Genomic DNA, 8,340 nt, shown 5'->3' on the forward strand with positions numbered 1-8,340 from the left:
AACAAGGACTGTGGGGTAGATAGATAGGGTTAGCTGCTAGAGAGGTACGTGTCAAGACTACTCACTGGGTACCAGTACTTGCTTTCAGGGAAAGGACTTGTATTTTCAGTGAATCTGACCACTAAGTGGCATGGGTTGGCACAAAAAGTTGGTTTTATTGTTTTAGAGAAAGAAAAAGTTTTAAGTTTAGAAGAGAGGACCCCATTGAGAATGGGATGGGATCTTGCCTTCTAAGAGTGTATTATATATTTTGTGTTTCTGTTTGTGTGTTTTCTTTTCAGGATTCACCAAGATCGTCTATCAAGCCACCGGAGAGTGGGTGGTGTAGATAGGCAGGAATTGGGTGGTATGTGTATAGCAGGGGTAGGGAACCTCGGCTCTCCAGCTGTTTTGAAACTACAAATCCCATCATGCCTCTGCCTCTAGGAGTCATGCCTGTGACTGTTAGGGTCTTGCAATATCTCATGGGACTTGTAGTTTCAAAACAGCTGGAGAGCCGAGGTTCCCTACCCCTGGTGTATAGTCTGCCGGGCTCCTGAAGAGCATGCGTTATGTTTTTGTTAATTTAAATGTTTCCTAAGACCATAGTTGGGTTTTAGGGTTAATTGTAGTAAATTATGGTCTCAGTATCAGTTTGGCTGGACTGTATTGTGCTGTGCCTGGCCATAGGTGTGGGTGTCACCTTTGGCAGGCATTGGAACGCAGTCTGGTTGGACGCATTGGGTGCCAATCTTTCTCGGAGCCAATCAGTAGGTGCATTGTCTCGCTGTGTATTCTGGGAGAGGGTACTTAAGGTGCTGAGGTCACGTGATTTGAGGTTTCCGTTCCAGAAGTATGTTCTGACTCCCTGGTCTTGGTCCTCCTGACCAGCCCCCAGAGGCCCTCATGGCCTGGGGTGTGGATCCATCCGTTTCCGAGTCTCGGGGCTGGCTAGCCTGAGGTACAGTAACTGGAAGGAGGGTCTCCAAGGTGGTCAGGTGCCATCTCGGTTTTGGAGAGGCCCAGCAACTGAAAACGCAACCAGGGGAGTGGACTCTTCAGAAGAGGGCCACGCACAAGGCTGGCTGCTCGGCAAGAGCCTGGAAGCTAAGTTGGAAAGGACACCAGGTGAATTCATGCTCTTACGGTATCACCGGACCGGCTGCAAGATACTGGTACCGTATGAGAGTTCTCTAATTTCATCCTTCAGTTACAACCAAGTCTGTGAGAGAGACTTTTTCATTCTAAAGTTCTACAACCGAGTCTGTGGCAGAGACTTTGCTTTATCTAAATCACCTGTCGGTTGCTAAATTCACTAAAAGGGGATTTATCCAATAGTTGTAATATCCAGTTGCGAATGGCTATTCCCTGGGTGGCATAGAGAGAGACATTCAAGTGTCAGCAGTTCCAACAGTACCTGAGCTTTACTACCCATACCCTCTATTCCCTACTGAGAGACTGTGTTCTGTTCAACGTTTTGCAAATAAAAATCCCTAAAATGGATCAAGTGTCAGTCTCTACAGTTTATTGGGCCATCTACTATGATAAACCCCTAGACACACACGAGGTGAAGAAGGTAACGGTAAGCCCAAGAAAATAACCAGCCGCTCCTTTGGGGGTCAGTGCTACAACTAATTGCGGCCTCTCACATATAATTGCTTAGGCAGTTTGCATCCAGGGCCAATCGCTGACGTGATCATTGCAGGAGCAAGTATATGCAAGTGGCTGTAATTAACTGCCATTGCTTTTAATGGGTCTGCCTCCCGCAGCTAATCGTGGGAACCCCTGCTGGTGTTCGTGTATCTAATTGGAATGCAGATGTATTCACAGACGTGAATGCAACTTTAGTGTTGGATTGTAATTTGCAGAGCATTGCAGTGGGTGATGAAACTGGCACAGAGAATTACTGAATATAAGTATTTAACTGTATTTGGTACCTGTACTTCATACATATGACAAAAACAATTTGTAATCCTTGTGCTGCTAGGATTAGTAGTAAATAGATTGCAAGGTATATTATATTACTTGTTTTCCTTTTTTCTACATTTCTTCAGTTGCTTCCTGTTTTCTGGCCTGGGTCAAAATTATGTATTGAATTTTCTTTCTTTAAAGTGATTGTAAAGTCTCAATTTTTTTTTTTTTTTAAAGATAACAAACATGCTATACTTACCTCCTCTGTGCAGTTGGTTTTGCACAGCCTGGATAGCCTGGATCCTCCTCTTCTGGGGTCCCTCTTTGCTGCTACTAGCTCTTCCCTCCTTTGAGTGCCCCTCGGCCAGCAGCTTGCTACAGGGGCCACTTAAGCTGAGTCAGAGTTCTGTGCATCTATTCAGACACAGAGCCCCGATCTGGCCCCGTCCCCTCTCTCCCCTGATTGGCCGAGTGACTTTGTTTTACAGCCACTGGAGCCAATGGCGCTGCTGCTTTGTCTCTGCCAATCTGGAGGAGTGTTCTGGATGGCTGAGGGGATCGTGGACATCACTGGAGAGAGGTGGGGCTCAGGTAGGTAATTGAGGGGTACTGGGGACTGCTACACACAGAAGTTTTTTTTGTCTTAATGGATAGAAAAAATCTTCTGTCTTTACAACTTCTTTAATTTGGAGGAGGGGAGGCTTCCTTAGCTAAGCTCACCCCCCTGCCTGCTGTCAGGGACATTCTAAGATTCTCCCTATAAGCATATCATTTCTTTAAATCACAAATACAGCCCTCTTATATAATGCCAGGAAAGCACGCTTGTTTATCTCTCCAAATAACACAAACAGATGCTGGTATCACCTCAGTATAATCCTGAAGAGAAATGGCCAGGCTGCCTTTATTTATACTAAACACATGGATAACAAGAAAAAACTGGGCATATAGCTTATACGTATTGGGACGATGGTATCCTATTGATTTTGGAGGCTTTTTGACTAACATGGATAACAAGAGCGTGGTGGCTTCAGAATCAGCCAATCAGACCCTTGTATTCATTCAAAAGAACCAATAACACACATGTATATATTCAAATAGAAATGCAGTAGTGACGTGTGCAAACGGTCGTGTGCAAAACCATGTGGCAAGCACATGGTTCTGAACACGATCGTGTGCATATTCCCACTGCTACCAATGATGCAAGCCATACAAAATTATGGCCCAGTGGGGCATAATTTTGTATGGTTATACTATGGTTCTCATGTATACAGATCTGCTACTTAGGAGTTTAAATGCGATCGCCATGGAGTGGCCAGTTCCCTGGTGAGGCATAAACAAACATCATTAAAAGAACAAACAGTGTTGTGGAGCACGGAAATTAGCCTTAGTAAGTATCAATTATTGGGACCGATAGCACTGGTTCGCACTTTATGGCTCCGCTCCAAAAAAGTATATCCGCTGTCCTCCCCAACCTCCCTGGCCACCTCTTTCTTGTTTACTCCCACTGTTCCGGATAGTCTGACATCTCGAATGTCCCAACCCTGGTTTAGCAGAGGTCTCTTTCGTTTTGGTCAGCTGGTGGACACCAGGACTAAGTTACTTAGATCATTCCAGGAATTGAAGGATTTATATGATTTACCTAAACAAGCATTCTATAGCTATCTGCAGATCCGCCATTTCGCCCAATCTTTTACACCGACCCTACAATTCTCCCCTTTAACTGAGTTTGAAAAGGTATGCCTGGAGGGCTCGTTTCCGAAGGGCATGATCTCACGTACATACCAAATTTTAATAGCGGATTCCTCCCTGACGGGTCCGCGGCACGCGTATATGGATAAATGGGACAGGGACTTGGGGGAGGCCGTGCCCTTGGTGACGTGGCAGCGGGTCTGGTCACGTGCAGCTAAAAGCTCCGTTTGCACTTTATATAAGGAAAATCAATACAAGGTTATGCTGCATTGGTATCAAACTCCGTCCCTGCTCCATTCTATTTACCCCACCGCGGACTCCCGCTGTTGGCGCTGCCGTAGTGCAGTCGGGACGCTGTTCCATATTTACTGGACTTGTCCTCGAGTTGTCCCCTATTGGGAAATGGTTAGGGCCTTATTATATACCATTTTTGAAGCACAAATACCGTTAGACCCCAAGCTTTTCCTCCTGGGCCTCCCTCCTGCTACGTTCTCCCGATCCTCCCAACTCCTGTTAGCCCATGTGCTGACGGCTGGGCGTTGCCTAATTGCCCTTAAATGGAAGAAACAGGAGATCCCTTCACTAGTTGAGTTACACACTAGAATTAGAGACGTCAGGCGTATGGAATATCTTACAGCTTCCCTAAATAACACGCTTGACAAACAAAACAAGGTTTGGGATCTTTGGGATTAGATGGAGGCTTCCGCCTTCTGAGGGTGGAGGGGGAGGGGGCGTGGGGTCGGTGGGTCGTAGAGGCGTCCTTTGCTTTACTTTTCTTTCTTTTACTTCCCTTTTCATTTCTTTCTTCTTCTTTATCTACTCTACACCTTTTCTCTCCCATTCTTGGGCTGTTCGCACGATTCTCCGTGTTCTTGTTCGCCTTTCCTATTTTCCTTCTTTCTCTTTGAGCTCCCTTCCTTTTTCTTTTTTTTGGTCACAGACAGGTTTGTTTACTTGACCGGTAGCAGGCTGCTGGAATCTAACTCTCCCGGTAACTGAGTGTCATTGTACTGAAATGCATGAGTTGATGCAATGTTGTATTCTTTGCCTTTGCTTACTGTGGTCTGTGACCGCTTACTTTTATTGCTTGTGCCTTATTATTCCTTCCTTGATTTCTTTGTTTCACTTGAAATTTCAATAAAGTGTCAGTTTTCAAAAAAAAAAGAACAAACAGATCTGCCGTGTCCACGGAAAGGTTTCCACATCCAATGGTCTTCCACCAGCGTCTGTATGTGAGAATACCCTTGCATGAGTGTATTATAGCAAAACAGACACGGGGGGCATCTGACAACATGCATTAATAAAAATTTCCACAACACTGCATGCCTGAGCTAAGGACAGATGGTTTTACAGGAAATAAATATTACATGTATCATCTGCCCTTACCCAAGACATCCACGGCTAGAAATGCTAGGGGGGTGCGATCTCTTAACAAAATAAACCATGGAGACAGACATGGATGGATGAGTGTGCTTTGAATATTAAAAATTAATGAAATAGCGTTTTTGGTGTGCTTAGATGCACTTACTGTAAGTTCCACTTTAGGTCCAATTCCTGGTTATTTGCTTAACCACTTATGGACCACCCGCCGTCGTTATACATTGCTACTTTAAATATTGTTGTTCTGGCAGCAGCTCCCTGCCATAACCCTGGTATTTTTAAAAATGGCTGGCGGTCCTCTTTCAGATAAAAGTGGTCTCAGCAGTGGATTCATCACGAATCCCCCTTTTATCAGGGGTGGGAGAGGGCCCCCTCCTGCCGCACTTCGGTCGCTTACCGGAGCCATAGGTAGCTGTGGAGACGATTACGTCCTTTCTCCTCACTGCCTGGATGCCGAGTGAAAGAAAGATGCCACCGATTGGCTCCATAGTCACTTCCCCCCATTGCTCTTAAAGGGGAAAAAAAGAATTTGTAAAAAAAAAAAAAAAATTACATTTCATTTGTTTTTGTTTTTATAAAATTTTTGTGTAAATATGAAATCTGAGGTCTTTTTGACCCCAAATTTCATATTTAAGAGGTCATGTCATTCTTTTTTTCTATTACAAGGGATGTTTACATTCCTTGTAATAGGAGTAAAAGTGACCCAAACATTTTTTTAAAAGGACAGTTTAAAAAAAAGTAAAATAAATTTTTTTTTTTTAAAGCTCCCCGTCCCAGCAAGCTCATGCGCAGAAGCAAACGCATACGTAAGTCACTCCCGTATATGAAAACGGTGTTCAAACCGCACATGTGAGGTATCGCCCTGATCCCTGATTGTTAGAGAGGGAGCAATAATTTTAGCCATAGATCCCCTCTGTAACTCTAAACATGTAACTTGTAGGAATTTTTAAATATCGCCTATGGAGATTTTTAAGTTTGTCGCCATTCCACGAGCGGGCTCAATTTTGAAGCGTGACATGTTTTGTATCAATTTACTCAGCGTAACATTATATTTCACGTTATAAAGAAAAATTGAGCTAACCTTACTGTTGTCTTATTTTTTAAGTCAAAAAAGTGTATTTTTTCCAAAAAAGTGCGCTTGTAAGACCACTGAGCAAATACAATGGGACATAAAGTATCGCAATGACCGCCATTTTATTCTCTAGGGTGTTTAGAAAAATAAAATATGTAATGTTTAGGGGTTCTAAGTAATTTATTAGTAACTTGTAAACACTGAGTCTGAAAAATAGGCCCAGTCCTTAAGTGTTAAGCTCCCTATTCCTTTGCCACCTCCGCTCTCCTACATTATTTAGGAAAAAAAGTATTGAAAAAGTCCTATTAAAAACCTACTATTCCCCACAGTCCAGTGCTGGCCTCAACAACCTTTCTTTTTATGGATTAAAATGACATAATTGCCAACAGTCCCGATTTTCCCAGGATAATCCCGATTTTGGGACCCTCCCGATCAGAGCTCATCCTGGGAATGTTTTAGGCAAAAAACGGCCGTCGGGCTACAAAAAGAGCTACAAATGGCCGCTGCATTTCCCCTTGTGTTCAGTGGAGAGGGGAGGGGCAGCCAATCGGCTGCTCTCTTCAGTGTACAGTAGACAATTCTCTTGTACACTGAAGCCTATTGGCTGCACAGCCCCCCCTCCACTGAACACACGTGAAAGGAATTGTAGCTTCTACTGCTGGGGACATGATACACTGTAATGAAGGAGATCGCTGCATGGGGACGCTGATGTCAGGAGGGCTCTGCTACCTGGGGACACCACTGATGTGAGGAGGTCACTGCTGCCTGAGGATACCAGATGTAAGGAGGAGCTCCGCTGCCTTGGGCACCTGATGTAAGGAGGGACACCACCGCCTGGGGACCACAAATGTAAGGAAGGACTCCACTGCCAGGGACACCAGATGTAAGGAGGGACTCCGCTGCCTGGGGACACCAGATGTAAGAAGGGACTCCGCTGTCTGGGGACACCAGATGTAAGGAGGGACTCCGCTGCCTGGGGACACCTGATGTGATGAGGGGCTCCGCTGCTGGGGACACCTGATGTGAGGAGTGACTCCACTGTCTGGGGACACCAGATGTAAGGAGGGACTCTGCTGCCAGGGAACCAGATGTAAGGAGGGACTCTGCTGTCTGGGGACACCAGATGTAAGGAGGGACTCCGCTGCCTGGGGACACCAGATGTGATGAGGGGCTCTGCTGCTGGGGACACCAGATGTGAGGAGGGACTCCGCTGCCTGAGGACACCAGTTGTGAGGAGGGGCTCTGCTGCTGGGGACACCAGATGTGAGGAGGGACTCCACTGGGGGCACCTGATGGCATCTGGTGGCAGGCAACGTGGCAAGTGACACGCTCATGGCTAACACTGATTCTGCATTATGGTGAGTTGAACTATGTAATAATAGAAATAATGCACTTCAATCATCCAGACACCATAACAACCATGGTGCTGGGATGATTGAAGTACTAACACCAGGTGTTTGGAGTATCTTTATCTGCTGATTTGTTAAACTCTGGAATTCACATTTCTTTTGTGGTGTAGGATCTGGGCCTGCTGTACCTCCATCCCTCTTTTCTTCCTTCTCTCTCCTTCCCTCCTTCTTTCATTCTTTTTCTCTCTCGCTCGCTCCCTCTTTTCCCCTTTCTTTCTTCTTCTCTCATTCATCTTAGACTCTAACCACACCCCCCATTTGAACCACGCCCATACAAACCACGCCCATAAACCACAGCCATTTTTTTCTGCGTGGCATGCCACATTTTTCTTTGTTCGCTATGCCATGCCTTCAAATGCATGCCCGCCCCTAATTATAACAAGACTCCACCTACAACCAAAAAAGTGTCCCTATAAATTTTTTTACAATGTTGGCAACTATGAAATGGTGGCCAGTTTAATTCAACCAATATCTTGTGAGCACAGACTGTCATAGGCACACCCCCTGGGGTTGCATCATCACGTCAGCCTGGGCTCATAGTACAATGCTGCAGACAATGCTGCTAACCTCATAACATGATGCCAGAAAAAGCCGATGCTGATCCTCACATGACTAGCCAGAATTCTCCTGGTATTATGGTATGCATGGAGAGATTTTTTTTTAAGGACTTGTTAACATATCTATTAGAAGCCTTATTCAAATATAGTAGGAATGCATTCGCAAATAAATGTATTTTAATGAGCCTAGCTTCTACCATTGAGGTGCTTTCACATGTTTAAAAACAAAAAAGTACAGCATGCTGCATTTTGTTCACACTAAAATGCATGTGAACGCACTGCAAGTGCATGCAAATGGTACAAATAAATAATGTCAAAAACACACTAAACATGGAGATTGTGG

The sequence above is a fragment of the Lithobates pipiens genome, unplaced genomic scaffold (assembly GCF_037356315.1).
Source record: "Lithobates pipiens isolate NorthernLeopardFrog02 unplaced genomic scaffold, aLitPip1_a1.2 Scaffold_19, whole genome shotgun sequence".
Classification (NCBI taxonomy): domain Eukaryota; kingdom Metazoa; phylum Chordata; class Amphibia; order Anura; family Ranidae; genus Lithobates; species Lithobates pipiens.